Below are 14919 nucleotides of genomic sequence, written 5' to 3'. Positions count from 1 at the left end.
GTGGGTAATAATAATATTATTACAACCCTTCATTCGGCCCTTCTGTTGTTTCTAAGTAATGCGTAAAACAAACGTTTTATGTACACACTTCGAAAGGATGGAAGGCTGAGTCGGCCATGTTGAGAGTCATACTAATGATTTGCAGGTCACTGCGTGTTTCAGTAGTGAGCGTCCAACTCACTGATGCAGCATCATACAACATGGTGTCCTTCCTCACTCTGCACAGTCCAAGTTCACCTTCGAAAATGAAAAATCATATACCGCAATTTAATTCATTGGACTAACAGGGTTGCCCATTCACAAAGCTCCGTCCAAGAGACTGGCGTCTAGTCCCAGTTTACCCCATCTGACCACATCGTGTCACCTGGAAAAAATACCTTAGTTCTTTGAACATCAGTTCCCTAAACTTACAAAATCATGACATTTTAGAAAAAAGCCAAAGTTTATTACAGTGGTTCAAGTTGCACTAGGGATTTTTACAAAACCTGGCAAGCAGGGCCTTGCTTTAGCGCTGGTGGCCAGAGGCGTGAACAATTTTTTACGCCCTCCATGATCTCTTTCTCCACGGCTTCTCTCACTACCAGTCCAGTGCTTTAAATGGGCAGGTACTGTCTGGTACTGAGTACCTGCACTTCTTTAATTTGAAAAGGGGAGCACCTGCACTTCTCAGTACTGCTCCAATACATTTAATGGGAGAGTACCTGCACTTCTATTTTTCCATTTAAAGCACCGACTACCACCCTCCAGCAGGGGCCCTCATCTCTCCACAGCACCCTCTGACATACTTTTCATTTGTTTCCCTTTGCTACTTAGCTCACTCACACTCGGTTCTGTGATCTGCATGGTACCCGTTCATCATAGTACACACTTTAACCCTCTATGCTACTACTATGTGTCAAACTTGCCACTAGACAACATTCCAATCTCTCACCAGCAGGAGCATGAATCACCAGAGTTATCTTGCATTTTGTTGTTTTCTGAAAACTGCTGGACACAAAGAAGTGCAGTGTTTTTAAACCCATGAGTTATTTTTCAGCTGCACCAGTCGCACTGCCCTAAAGCCGGCCCCGATTCACTCTATTAGTGCACAGTATTTCATCTGTCAGTGACTTCTAATTGATTTATAACTTTGAAACAGCACATTACACAGTACATTACATTACCCAGCAAGTGTGTTAAGTGGCCCTAGTTCAAGGACAAACGTAGGCCCGCTGGCAGCTGTCTGAGTTATAAAATACAACAATAATCAGGGCTCAGCGGGCTCCTGAGATATCTGGGCCCCAGTGCACTGCACCTGCTGCACTTATGGAAACCACACCCCTGACACCAATGGAAGCTATGCTAAACTAAAGAGCTGTCTAGTTCACTACAGTGAAAGAGCAAGTGGGCCATAATACCAATGAAGTAGACCCAGGGCTGTATTTGGTTATTTAAAAACAACCATAATTTAGGTGCTGTGCACTCCACTGCAAAACCATAGTAGGGCTGCAACAGCTGTAATATATAGCTTCACCTGTGCTTTACTATGTACATAAATGATGGCATGAGATGGGATTCCCTGGCATGTTGTTTGAGTTAATCTCGATTCCTTTATTGCACAGTGAAATATTTGCATGCACCACTATCCTAAAATGATTAGTAGTCGCCACAAACAGAGCCAGTGAAAATATGCAGTTTTGGGGCACAAATTATGCAGTGCACTTGCCTGAATTATGCATTCAAGAAAGGAAAATTACACAGACGATTTTGTGATTATGAGTAAATTATAAGGAACATTTTATTGCATTCGTAGCAAGCTATTATTTAAATACACTTTGGTATTGATCAACTGCTCACAGTGCTTTAGAAAATAAAAGGGACTCTGAAGAAATGAGAAATGAAAATATTATTCACCAGTAATTAATGATTTTGTTTCAAATTGAAGCACAGAGAATCCATTGCATAAATACTGTGTTTTGTTCTTCAAAATGTGTGTAGTTTGTGTAAGACATAATATTGTAGTCAGCAGAATGTCAATGTTCGTTTGCACACTTTTAGCTTTGAAATGTATATCTCAATTATATTGGTCGTTCTACAAATTTTATTTGGTGTTTTGGAGCTTAGCTGCATTTTTATACTGAGTTTGCACACAAAGTGCTAGCCACTATCCCCTTTTTTGAAGAACATGCAATCATCCCTCTCTGTTTTTGAAGAATGTTTGTAGACTTTGGTCCTTGTTTTTTGACAAATGCCTTAAGCCTCTTCACTCTGATTTTAAAGAGTGCCTATAGATGGGTGGTCGAAATCACATTTTGTGTCCCAAAATGTGCATACTTTTCACAAAAAGTACACATAACACGTGAAATGCACTTCACCAGTCACCTGTGAGAAATCTGTACAAAAGGATAAACTGTGCAAACAAGCACTGGCAAGAGCAGACTTGCCAATTATCACAGTGCAACTGTCACTGGCTCTCTCAACATGGCCTCACGGAGAAGAGCCGATATCACACAGTGAGCAGATGGTGAGCTGTAAACCCCTAAGGAGAGAGACAAAAAGTTTTTTTATATGGTGTGGAGGATTTGCTGGTTGATCACGGATTTTGTAACCTTCCTGGGACAGTATTAGGAGTCTGGTAATATTTTTGAGACGGTAGGGGTGTCCGATCAGGAGAATGTGCTTGGCATTAAGCCCCAACCCCTCACAGTCCCGCCACCCACTTCATGGGTGACAAGATAGTTATGGGTTTAAAGTTCTGCCTCCTCCTGGACTCCACCCCCTCAAAAGTCCTTCTCAATCTACTCCCACATTGAAAATATTTAGAGTGCTGGAGGGCTAGAAAGAGACTGCTTTAAGTAGAAAATGCCTTTGACTGTTCACATATTACTTAACAGTTTCTGTAGGACATTTTCTGCTCAAACCAGTCTCTACTGAGTGAAAATTGCTCAGAGAAGGGTAACCACCTGAAGGGAAGATTACACAAAACGTGGGTAACCCAAAACATAAGAATTACGATAGATCACATTTCAGTGATAAAAATAAGCCCTGGGCTGGCCACTGAGTCCTTGTTTTAAATAAATGTTCATAGACACTTGTCCCTATTGTTGATGGAGCCTTGAGTCAGTGACACTTGTAATTAAGAAAGGCCTAAAAACCCACATCCCTATTTTCAATAACTGCTTGTTGTTAGTAATACATGTTGTGAGGAATGCACCAACTTTGTGGTAGTTTTATGACATATGCACTTAATGAGAATGATATTTTTCATTTTTGTGAGACGTTCCTCTTTATCCTGGTGTTGCAAGGAGAGAGGGTGTGGTCTAGTAGATTAGCTGCAGGTTTTGAGATCCGAAACTTTAACTCCCAGCTATCGAACTTCACCAAAGCCATATGGCTTGGTGGCTAACAGCTTAATCCCTCTGTGCCTTGTGAATATGTTTTGAATGCAATGTAACTTTAAATATGTGCAATGTATTATATTCGTGGTGTGTGTGGCCTATACATCGACCCCAGAATATATATGGACACTATATCGAGGACTACATGTAAAAATCAAATTATTGACAGCTAGTATATAAAGATTTTCTATACCTAACTCCACATATATGTACTTAGAAAGTACATATACCTTCAAGGTACATAGATGTGCAATTTGGAACATTTAGAACTCGGTGGACAGGTTAGTCCATCACAAGGTGACGGATATCCCATCTACAGAATCTAAATCCCATAAGATATAATGGGATTTAGATTCCGTGGACGGGATATCCCTAAACGTTGCAACGGAGTAACCCGTCCACCAAGTTCTAAACCAGTCTCTAAATCTATACTTCCCTATAAACACTTACCTTTCAATTTTTTGTCCGTTGATATTCTGTCCTCGATATTCTTGCATACAATATTCTTAGGGTTGATATTCATTAGTACAATCAACCGGGTAACTCAAATGTATCAATCCCAAGCGATGTATACAGTATTGTATTGACTCCCCACGACTACTTGTTAATCTACAGCACTTGTGGTCCCTCAGCTAGGTTTGCACTTTTGAAATACTAGTCAGTGCTTAATTTGTGTAGGTGGTGGTCCCTGGCAATCTTTGAGTCAGAGCAATGAGAGAAAGGTGGAAAATGGGGAAAGAGGAAGGAAGAGAAAGTTGGGAGAGAGTGACAAAGCAGAGGTGAAAAATAACCTTTAAAAGGTGACATAGGAGGCAGGAATTTTAGGGTGGTGGAAGTAAGAGATATGAGGACAAATCAAGTCCAGACAGTCTTGATAAGTATCATGTTGGGCCTTGCAGATAAATAAGTGTAACACAGCGAGTGGAAAGTGGGTGTTTCTCACCATACCATTCCTTTGTAGATTTATTGTGAGCCCATACCATCACAAGGACAGCGAAAGAGAAAGTTGCATTATGTTAAACAAAGATTACACCAGTCCAATGGGTCAGTAGAAGTTTAAGAGGATATAGCAACAAGGTTCAGTTACAGTGAAGGTGTTTACACAGCCAAAGTAGCATATCATCACTCTACATGTGAACACCACACCGCAGTGGCAAGGCTAATTGTAAAAGGCCCCTGAAAACTAATTTTAACAGTTTATATTTAGACGGCCCTTAATGTTTGTACTGTAATAATAACACTTAGTTATTTTGAATATATTTTATATACGTTTATGTATTTTATGAGAAGAGTTTTCAGAAAAAAACCAATATATTACAATTCTGGAGCTCTTCATCTGGCAAACTATTGGAAAAACTTTAAAAATGTATTAAACTTGAAAACATATATATATAGTAAAAATATTTTAGGCTAAATGTAATTGCAAAATAATTTTATATATTTATTTCAAATGTTAACCAAAATTTAAAAAAAGTTGTACGATTAATAACTTAGTTTAACTTTAACATTTATTATTTTGAAAACATTAAATAAATGGACATTCTTCTTTAAATATTTATTTTGAAAAAGTAAAATATTTATGTTATGTTTTAGAAATTACAAACTGATATGTTTAAAATTATTTTAAATTACTTTATTTGTTACACATTATAATAACAAATATTTTAAAAATAAAAAGTTTATTACAGTGTTTTATCATAAACTATTATTTCTTTTTCAATTATATTTGACTTTTTTGACATTAAGGTAATCATATATATGAAAAGTGTCTAAATAAGTTAGTCTCATTCAACAGTATTTCCTAGAGGATTCTATTTTAAGTTCTTTCATCCATTATTTTCAATCAGAGAGTGCTGCAGGAAAATTGGTTGACCATGTGTGGTGCTGGATTTACTGTTGTTCACTCTTCTCTGCAGAAACTTATCACCAGTACATTTGGCTATACACTCTGTTTCAAAAGGGTGGAGATATGTAAGTCAATACTTTTGATTAACTTTACACTTGTTAGTGGTTAATAGCCTAAAGTAGTATAATTACTCAAACGTGTAAATGTAAATTTACTAATGTGTAAGTTTGTGAATAGGATTGCAAATTTCGAAAAGGTCTACTTTCCCATTAAAATTAAAATTTCAATTCTTGCATAATTTTGTGTTTGAGGATGAAAGTATTTAATTCATTTTGTATTTGTTAGTTGTATTTGTGTGTATTGTTTTCAGGTTTCTATCATAAAATTGCTTAAGTAGGGGGCACGGCCCCAGTATTAATTCACTGGGGATCCACAGAAGTCAAAAGTTTAGGAACTCATTTGCTATACCATTTGAAATGTGTAAAATAATTGCTCACAATTATAATTAAATAAGATGAGTCAATACGTAATTAGTACAGGTATGGGTATTTTTGAGTGAGAAGACACTACCACATTTTACTCTAAAGCAAGGGTTTTATTATTCCACTACAATGCAAAAGCTTATTCTAACTAAGAGTTTGTCTTGTCTGATTCAGATGTCGGACACAATCGCTGTGCCCCATTTTTTGTAAATTGATGTATTTAAGTTTTTTTGATATTCTATTGTGAATCGAGTAATTGAAATAAATAATGTTTTAACTGTCTCTGGTTATTGAATATGAACTTGAAAGAAATGAAAAAGATGTCAGTGCATGTGTTCCATCAAGTGTGAGGGTGTCTGCTGGGGCAGAACGTCCATTTAAAAATGCATTGTTATAGTCAGTAGGTGCAGCCTTGGCAAGCCTGCGTTTTTTTTTTTTTTTTATTTCCTTTGCAAGTATATGCAATTGACTTCAAATTTTTAATGGTAAACAAAAATTAAAATTTCAGTGTCTCAAAGTGTCATGCATAGGAGTGAAAGCAGAGTTAGGACCAATAATCTTGACACTGAATTTGACTACTTACTAAGTGAATTTGGCATTGCGCAAGAGAAAAATTACTTCACTCACAGTGAAGAGAGCCAATGGCTTAAATGGACTGATCCATTGTCTCATGGTGTAGGCTGTGATGAGCAGAGGCGAAAAGTGATTGCCACTTGAATAGGCCAATGGATGAAGATGAGGACGGCAGACATATGTTATTATTATGTATTATTATTATTGTTATTATTATTATTATTATTATTATTATTGTTGTTGTTGAACTCCACAACAAGTGAGGCCATTAGTAAAAAACTACAGTTTTTCATCACAACTGTGTCTTTTTCAGGAAATCACACACTGAATGTGAAATAAGCCACGGGGCATTTCTTGTGCTGAAGAATAATAATCCACGAACATTCTTAATTGGCAGGATTCTAGAGGTAATTAGTACATATAAACATGTCCAGATGATCTAATAAGGCAATTAAAAGGTTGTATAAGGTCTCTGTGTTTGTCAGAACCCAGTGCTACAGCATTTTAAATGCATGTCTTTTCCCCACTTCTTTAGTTGCTTTATCTGCGCTCAGCAGCATGTTTACTATTACCAGTCAAGTGCATCCCAGTGTCTGCCTGCCAAATGAAAACGCGGGCTAAGTACCACGTGGGGAATGTCCTCGGTGAACGGAGGAGGAAAGCTGGAGAGCTGTTGCACCTGAATTTAAGTGTGGGCTGCTCTCTGCCATGTGCTTCCAATCCAGGCCTGATGGCCAGGCCGGCTGATGGGACAAACGAGACAGTGAGTATTTTCCTTTTGGTTGACTTTGTGGTTAGAGCATGCCTTGCAATGGGCGGAGGTGAGATGTCCGCAAATATAGGTGAATATCCGTATTTTAACCACCCAGAGGGAATTTGAGCTGTACAGTATTCAAGCAATTCTGCATCGGATTTAAACATAAAATATTCATACGCTCCCCATGTTCCACAAAACAGCACCTAGGTCCAAACAACTTTGCCTTAGTTTGCAAGTTGTGACTGACTCAGAGAAATGGCAAGCATAATGTCCTAAGTATATTATCTGTGTGTTGCTGTTGTTTGTACACATTAATGTATTTGAACATTGTTTGTTGCAAGGATACAAAAATGAAAATATTCTTCTTGTAAAAGCTGATTAAGAACATTTATTTCCTCCAGCAGTGCACGGTACACAGCCCAGTGATGCTTTGCATAGTTCTATTTTGCCAGTGTATCCACATTTAATCCAACTGTATTGCTGGTGTATCATATCTACACTTTAATACAGTTTTTGTCACTGATTTTCTTTCAGTAAATTGCTGCTCCTACGTTTCCTGACAGAAATGTGTAGATGAAGTTTATTTAAAAAAAATATGATTTGTTTTGATCACCTACACTATTACTGCCCCAAAAGTTTTGAACAAATTCCTCTGACAGCTACCTGTGTTGAAGTCTTGACACACGTCTGATAAACAGTTTAATTTATTGTGGAATTGCTTGCACAATCACCCTGACATCTTTTAAACATCCCCCCCCCCCAAGTCAAAAGATGCAGTCTTGCATGCCAATGCATACTTCCATCTTTATGAGGGCAGTAAGTTGAGTGCTTATAAAATGGGTAACCATGCCTACCTTCCTGAACCTATTTTGTGCACCTTTATGTGAGAATAGAGTTGAACAAAACCCCTGTTTGGCTTTCGTTTTCAAAATTGTTTTAGGAGGGAAATATTCTCATGCCCTGTACTGGAAATCAGGCTTGCTTGTTATGCTCACTTCTTCGGTCTAATTCAGGAATTATATTTATGTCCCACTCTCCGAAGAGAACTCCCAAATATACTAGAAAGCTTTGAGGCCACTTGCTGAGTTAACTACCCCTATGCAGTGGAGGGCTGGCATCACAGTTTTTGTCAGATCTGTTATTAGATCTCAGTCCAACATTGCCTGCTTCTGCTGGGGGTTGCAATGTGATGAGACCATGGCATTATGTAATGTGTGCCATATCAGTCAGTAGCTCAGGTGTGGAAGGGGTATCATTTACACAGGAAAGGATTAAGAAAGGAAGTGAGGTGGAGACTGAGTGCCAAGGATAGGGGCTCCATCTGGCAAGCTCCCGGTTGATTTTGACACCAAAGAGGCCAGTTATGCTCACCCTGGCGACATGATATATGTGCATGTAATTTATTGCAGCTTTTGGATCTACGTGTGCCTCTCTTACACATCCACAGCTGCCATTCTGCCTTCATGGTCCTCTGTTGCACAGTGCACTGTGGTGGTGGTGCACCTCATGCATTAAGCTCCCAACTGTGCAGTTTCAGTGTACACCATTGATTGCCAGGGCCTCCAGACCCAGTCCTGAAGCTTAGCTGTGCCATTGTCTTCTATCAACAGACCCTCCAGTGTCACCCACCCGTGGTCCCTGATGCTGACAGCTGCCCTCATTCTGAGACTCTGCACTCTGTTCTATTAGTGCAGTAAGCCCAGTCCACTAGTGGCAGCCACACATGGCCGGAGATATGTAAGGGCCTGCCGCCGGGCTTCTCATGGATCCTGATCACCTCCTCCCCAGCCGGGGCAGGTGATTCCAAAAACTTGGCATTAGTGTTTGCATTTGAATCCATCTGACACTGGATCTCGATCGACTTCACTAACCAATATGTCTAGACCACAACAGAGACTACCATAGAAACAATAAAATTACCCTGTAACTGCTACCCACAGCATACCCAGGTGAGACAGAGAAAAGCAGAGCATCTAATAATGCCTGACTGTTTTCCTCCTCTGGGCCCATCTGTGATCAGCTACGACCTGTTTATACCCTACACAATGCCTCTTTTAAAACTTCCTTTGATTTAGCCTGCTAGCAAGCATGGCAAACCAGCATCTTTGTTATTATTCTGCTGTTTGAAAGTGTCATTCAGGGGTGTGTTCTTGAGCGGGCAGAACCTGTAATATTTTTTGGGGATCTGGACTTGTTTTCATCATCGGAATTTAACCCAGAGCAAGAAAGAGAAAACCTGAAAAGGGAATACAAGGCAGGGAGGCAAAGTTAGGAGGACAGGACAAAGGTAGAAAAGGACCTTGCAAGAGTGAGATAAAGAGACAAACTGTATGGTGTTGGAAGAAAGAGGCATGAGGTAAAATCAAGAGTACACAGCCTTAGTATACACCAACCCTGATATTTGGAAGCACCAGCAGACATTTCCTAAGAAAATCTTTGTGTCCCCTGCTTTTATTTTTTGTAACAAAATTAATACATCTGGTAAAGGAATACTAAGTAATATTAAAACCCTTCCACAAAATATGTATCCAATATTATTTATAGATGCCCTGCTTTCAATTAACGCGTTTTGACTTTTAGCGCTTTCCTGTGGTGTCATGGGAGAACAGTGTAGGTCTGTCCATATGTGCTGGTAATCAGTGTTCTGCAAAACAGATGAATGATTACTCAAAAAAGAAACTCCCTGTCGACTCTAACCCCTTCCAGCCACTGGACACTTTTTTTACAATAAATTAATAATGCTCATGTTTTATGATTTCGTCCTGAATTTCAATGGCTGATACCCAGCGGGATTCGCATTGCACTTAGTGTATCTGAGTGCACATTTTTCCTGATTGACAAGTATTATGTCAATGGCATTTGTTTGGCGCACAGCCTGCCATTAACATGGCCGTGTGGAGCTTTGATGGCACTCCACTGGGACAACATATTAGAAAATGTACCTTTTAGCATCATTTATTGCCAGGTTTTCATGGTGACACTCCGAATAACTCCCTTGAACTGTGATAAAGAGTGTGAGTGACATTGTATTAACTATCATTTGCCCTCACCGGAGGGATTCCCTATGTGTTTTGCTGGGCTTTGTTTTAGCATCCACAGCCTTAGGAGGGTGTTTCTCCTTTTAATCTGGAAGGAGAGCAGTCCCTGAAAAACACTTGCTGTCTGTGACGCGTTACTTCATGCTGTGAGGGTTTGCGGATTCAGGGGCAGATTTATTGAAAGTGGCGCTGCATCGTGCATCTATGGCATGATGACACCCACTCCTACTATAGTACTGACCCTGACAGAGCAAAGATTATTTTTGCATTTTATGGGCAGCATTAGCATGACAGTCCCTACCTCTTGTACAATACTGACCCCAATATATTATGGGCATTATTTGCATGAGACAGTGATATATGGGCAGAAGAGGGAACATATGTCATATTAATACAGGGATATCCTTGATTAATTTGGAACGTTGACATGTGGGTACCAAAAATACATGTATTGAAAATGAAAAATCGGGTTTTTAAGGATAACACTCATTTTCAATTATATATTGATGAACGTTTGCTCTGGGAAATTGAGTTAAATTTCCCAAACTGAAAAGCTTGCATTTGGTAGCAAAATCTGTGTATTTTCATAAACTGCAAAACAGATGTTTGAGATGAAATTCGTATACTTCCAAAAATATATTTTAAAAATCTTTTGTATTAGTTCTTAAATAATGACACCTTTGTTCAGAATACTAATAGTAGTTGCTGACTAATATTGCTACAGCTTTTAGAGCTTTCCACAGACATTCTTATTAGTGGGCACTGATTGGGTACTATTACATACAATGGAGCTCATAGAGGTGAACTGGCACTAATGTGCAACAATTTCATTCATGTGTATCCATCAGTCTCAGATTCTCTATGGAAATCGTATGAAACCACAGCCAATCAACATTATTTATTGTTCCAAAACTGCTTTAAAAATTCATATATTTTACTCTTGGATTCCTTGAAGTACTAATGCATGACCTATAAATAATCCTTTAATTGTGTCCAGCTTTCATCTTTGTTAGTGATCCATTATATTTCAAAAAGTGACATTGACTCCAATTTTCTCAAACGACTTCCAAATCCTCTGTAAAATTGTGTTTACATTCTGTGGCATTTCAAGTGTCACTGTTCCAATGTACTTTCTGATTTTCCATATGCCACACAACTCATGATAAAAGTATTTTGCAAGGAAATCGCCAAAAACTCAGCAAATGTGTCTTTAAATCTTGTTGAATGTGACCACTTTTACTAACCAAATGTGTTACATACACACAACACAGGGCATCAGTGTTCCCTCCTATTATCTGGGAAGCCTGAGATCCCGCTGTGTGAATGCCTTTAAACTGTGTTCATTTTAGATTAACATGCTTTAAAATAAACAAGTTGTCAGCTACTTTCAACTGTGTGCTTTAAAATATCATGATTTTTAAATCTGAAAGCAATGGGGACAAAACCTCAGACTTGGTCAGCCACAAACTTAGACCCGCTAAACCTTCAGAAAATAAATGGGCTGGTGCCTAGGACCTAATCATAGCAATTACCTTCTTACAATAAGAGCATTCAAAATATGACAGAGAGTCCTGAAAAGAGGAGGCAATAAAAGTCATGAATAGGGATAGACGAAGGAATCAGAGTCTGGCCCTTGAAGGCTATTTAAAAGGGTTGAGGGAGGAGAAAAGTGTCAGTGGATTCTGTGAAACACAGAACCTGTACTATTTACTGCATGTGATAGATACTACACCGAATAAATAGTGCATAGTGCATGTGTAAAACACCAGGAAGACGCCTTTCCAGACATCGACAGTGCATGTAGTGAGAAAATGAATCCATAAAGGACAGCACCCAGAAGGTCCTTCGGATATCCCAAAGGTCACAAACACCTCCTTCCTGTGTAGAAGGGTGCAAGCCATCAATTTTTGTGGCCTAGCATCTTAAAACAGAACAAACAGATGACATTGCTGTCTCCTGGCAATGATTAATTTTCGCAAGCAGAAACCTGCTAATATCATCTGTCATGGACTCCAGCTTGTTTATGAGGTATAAAGAGCCTGAGCCGAAACTCCTGACGAAAGAGGTGGGCAGACAATATGGCCATCTGATGGGACACCTCATGCCAAAGACCTCAAGGGAAACAGAAGCACAATTATAGAATGGAATAAAAGACAAAATCAATGCTGTATCACCATATCCACATGATGTTAAGTATGTCAAAATGAGGTTCGGTTCCAAACCTTGGAATACCAGGTTCATAAGCTGATTGACTACTGAAAAGGTTCTCTACCTTAGCTCTATCGCAGCCCTTGGTATGAAAAACATATGACCATACTTGGCATGTCTGAAATGGAAGGCATCAGTGGTTTGCAAGAGGTCGGAGGAACCCAACATAAAAGAAATGAGACAAGTGATGGTGGTGTGTCTGTGTATATGCACCTTCATTGCGAAAATGAATGCCTGTCAGAAAATTGTGACATCCATCCTAGTGATTGTGTTAATAGTTGCCAATGTCCAATAAACATGTTCACCAAATTTGGGTGCCATTCCAACACTCATAACCCCCTTCCCAATTGCAGAGATTACATTACAATGTCTAAATTGATTAAATACCTAATGAAATAAAGAAACAATGCCATACTGTAGCAGAGAATTAGCTTACATAACTCATGTGATATTGGAAGTTTATATTGATACAATATAATGCACTGTGCCAGAAGGCCCACCTAATTCACCTTGCTCATCTGTCACAATAATCTGAGGGACAGGATAGCCATCAACATGATTCATAATGATGCATGTGTTCGCTGTCAAAACATGTATGAAGATATTGTACTGGATGTCATTCCCTGTCACATTCTGTTGTGTTTGTTGTTGCTGTAGAGGCATCTGTGCTGTCTCCCCCCATTCTCAATTTCCTGAGGAATTAGTATGTGTCACTTGATTGCAAGGTTTTGATGCATGAAATATAACACTGCAGTGTCAAAATCCGTGGCAAGTGTGTAAGGTAGTGCACCTCTTAGATGATGCAGGCATCTAAACTTTCTCTTTAGGAGGCTAGAGGCATGATCTCTTGTTTGTGGTCCACATCTGTGCCTCTTTATACTTCTTCATTGACATTACTGAGTTTCTGAACTGGTGCCAACTGTCAAGGCATGTGGGTGTTTCCGACATCCCCTTCAGTTGAAACATGGGTGCAAATGGTGCAACAGGATAAGGACTGATTGGTGTACATCTACTGCAACAGACATGTTGCAACAGAAGTAAGGGCCCTATGTAGGAAATTTTAGCTCAGCTCATTCCAAATAGCAAATTTGTAAAAATGGCTATTAAGGAATTGCAATATGAAATGTACGTAGGAGTGTATTCCTCTAACTGCGATTTCTATAGATTTGCAGTTGCAATTTAGGAAATCATTAAATTGCAACTTCCTAATAGGAAATTGCAAATTAGGAAAAGTCATTTTACTTTAGTTTTGGGTTGTAAATACAGCCATGCCTTGGCCCCTGTCATGGTATCCCTGCAGATATATCCACCCACCTCATATCCAAGGCCTAAGTGACACAGAATTTAGTCTAACAGAGCCCTATTTCTACTCAGTTGGAAAGAGCACTGCATGTATAGCTCAACAGCTTACATTAGGTAGTGTGATGAAGGTATTTTCCATAGCCCATGTTTGACTACCATTATAGTGAATGCATTATGGATACAGGTGGTTAAGCATGTGTAATGTTGAAAATAGGTGAGTGTGTTTGACAGATTAAGTGTTTTCTTGTGGTAAATCATAGTGCCCCTGTGATATGGGTAAAGCATTTCCGGGACCACACAGAGATTTCAGATTGTGCCACTATAATGTGGAGAACATGGCCAAAGCATGCGGGATGCATTGCCTTACCAGGCATTATGGTCGGGTTCACATGGGAGTCATTGCCAGAATCCCCAATTCCAAGCTGTAGTTCCTGGACGTTACCTACTATGGCACCACCAACTCCACTCACTTTCATTGGTTGATCTCCGTTAGTATTCGAGATCCATCCCAAGCGTGCATACAATAGTTCGTTGATGAATAGCTTACACTTGACAAACCCACAATGCCTGACTAGTTCAAGGCCCCAATTTAATTGTTGGCGGACGGCGTGATCTCCGTTGGACTGGAGGAGGACTTAATGTCCACCAGCTTGAGACCATTCTGTCCACCAAATTTTGAAATGACCACCAAGCTGGCATCCATTTCTAAAACATTGTCAAGAACTACCATCGCAGCAGTTCCTGTTAGTGCTGTTTACAGTTTGCTGCATGGCTCCATCTACATGACAGAGCGCTGCACCAAACTGTTTTCTTTATTATTGTCAAACAAAAAATCCTGTTGGAAATTAAAAATAAAATTATCCCATCACCATGGGAGTTTTGTTCCATAGCAAGGGGAGAATTTAGCGGCTTTCACTGCCCCTTACCACCAGGGTTTTTCCAGATTTGAGGAGCAATGAAACTAGACCTCCAACTCCGTCCATACAAATTAGGTGGGCTTAGGTCTGTAAAGTAGTGCTCCAGCAGTTTTATGAAGGCAGTGGAACCTGTACTTTAGTTTGCCAAAGGTCCTTTCGATGATGGACCATGTTGTCTTATGTGCCTTATTGAACTGCCTGTGACTTCTTGTTCATGGAGTCAAATATAGTGTCAGTATCTAAGGATGCAAGGCATATACACTGTCTTCTTAAAAAGCATGAAAAGGATAAAGGATTAGGTCACATTACACAAACAGTTCTGGTCACTGTATGCAGTGTGTCAGCAATTCTCTTATTTCACCCCGAGACAGTCGGTTATGTATTTCACTCTCGCAGAACATAAAGGAGTCATGAGTGCT

General features: G+C 39.3%; 1 long non-coding RNA gene across 1 annotated transcript in view; it reads left to right on the top strand.

Moving 5' to 3' along the window:
- LOC138247208 (uncharacterized) overlaps positions 1-6679 on the top strand; it is a 42592-nt gene extending 35913 nt beyond the window's left edge. Inside the window, exons 3-4 of the long non-coding RNA XR_011194364.1 lie at positions 5225-5348; positions 6592-6679. This is a non-coding gene — a long non-coding RNA (uncharacterized lncRNA). The remainder of the gene's footprint in view (positions 1-5224; positions 5349-6591) is intronic.
- The last annotated feature ends 8240 nt before the right edge of the window (positions 6680-14919 follow it).

This window comes from Pleurodeles waltl, chromosome 7 (assembly GCF_031143425.1).
Source record: "Pleurodeles waltl isolate 20211129_DDA chromosome 7, aPleWal1.hap1.20221129, whole genome shotgun sequence".
Lineage (NCBI taxonomy): Eukaryota > Metazoa > Chordata > Amphibia > Caudata > Salamandridae > Pleurodeles > Pleurodeles waltl.
The sequence above is the reverse complement of the archived record's forward strand: the minus strand, read 5'-3'. Positions and strand labels throughout refer to the sequence as shown.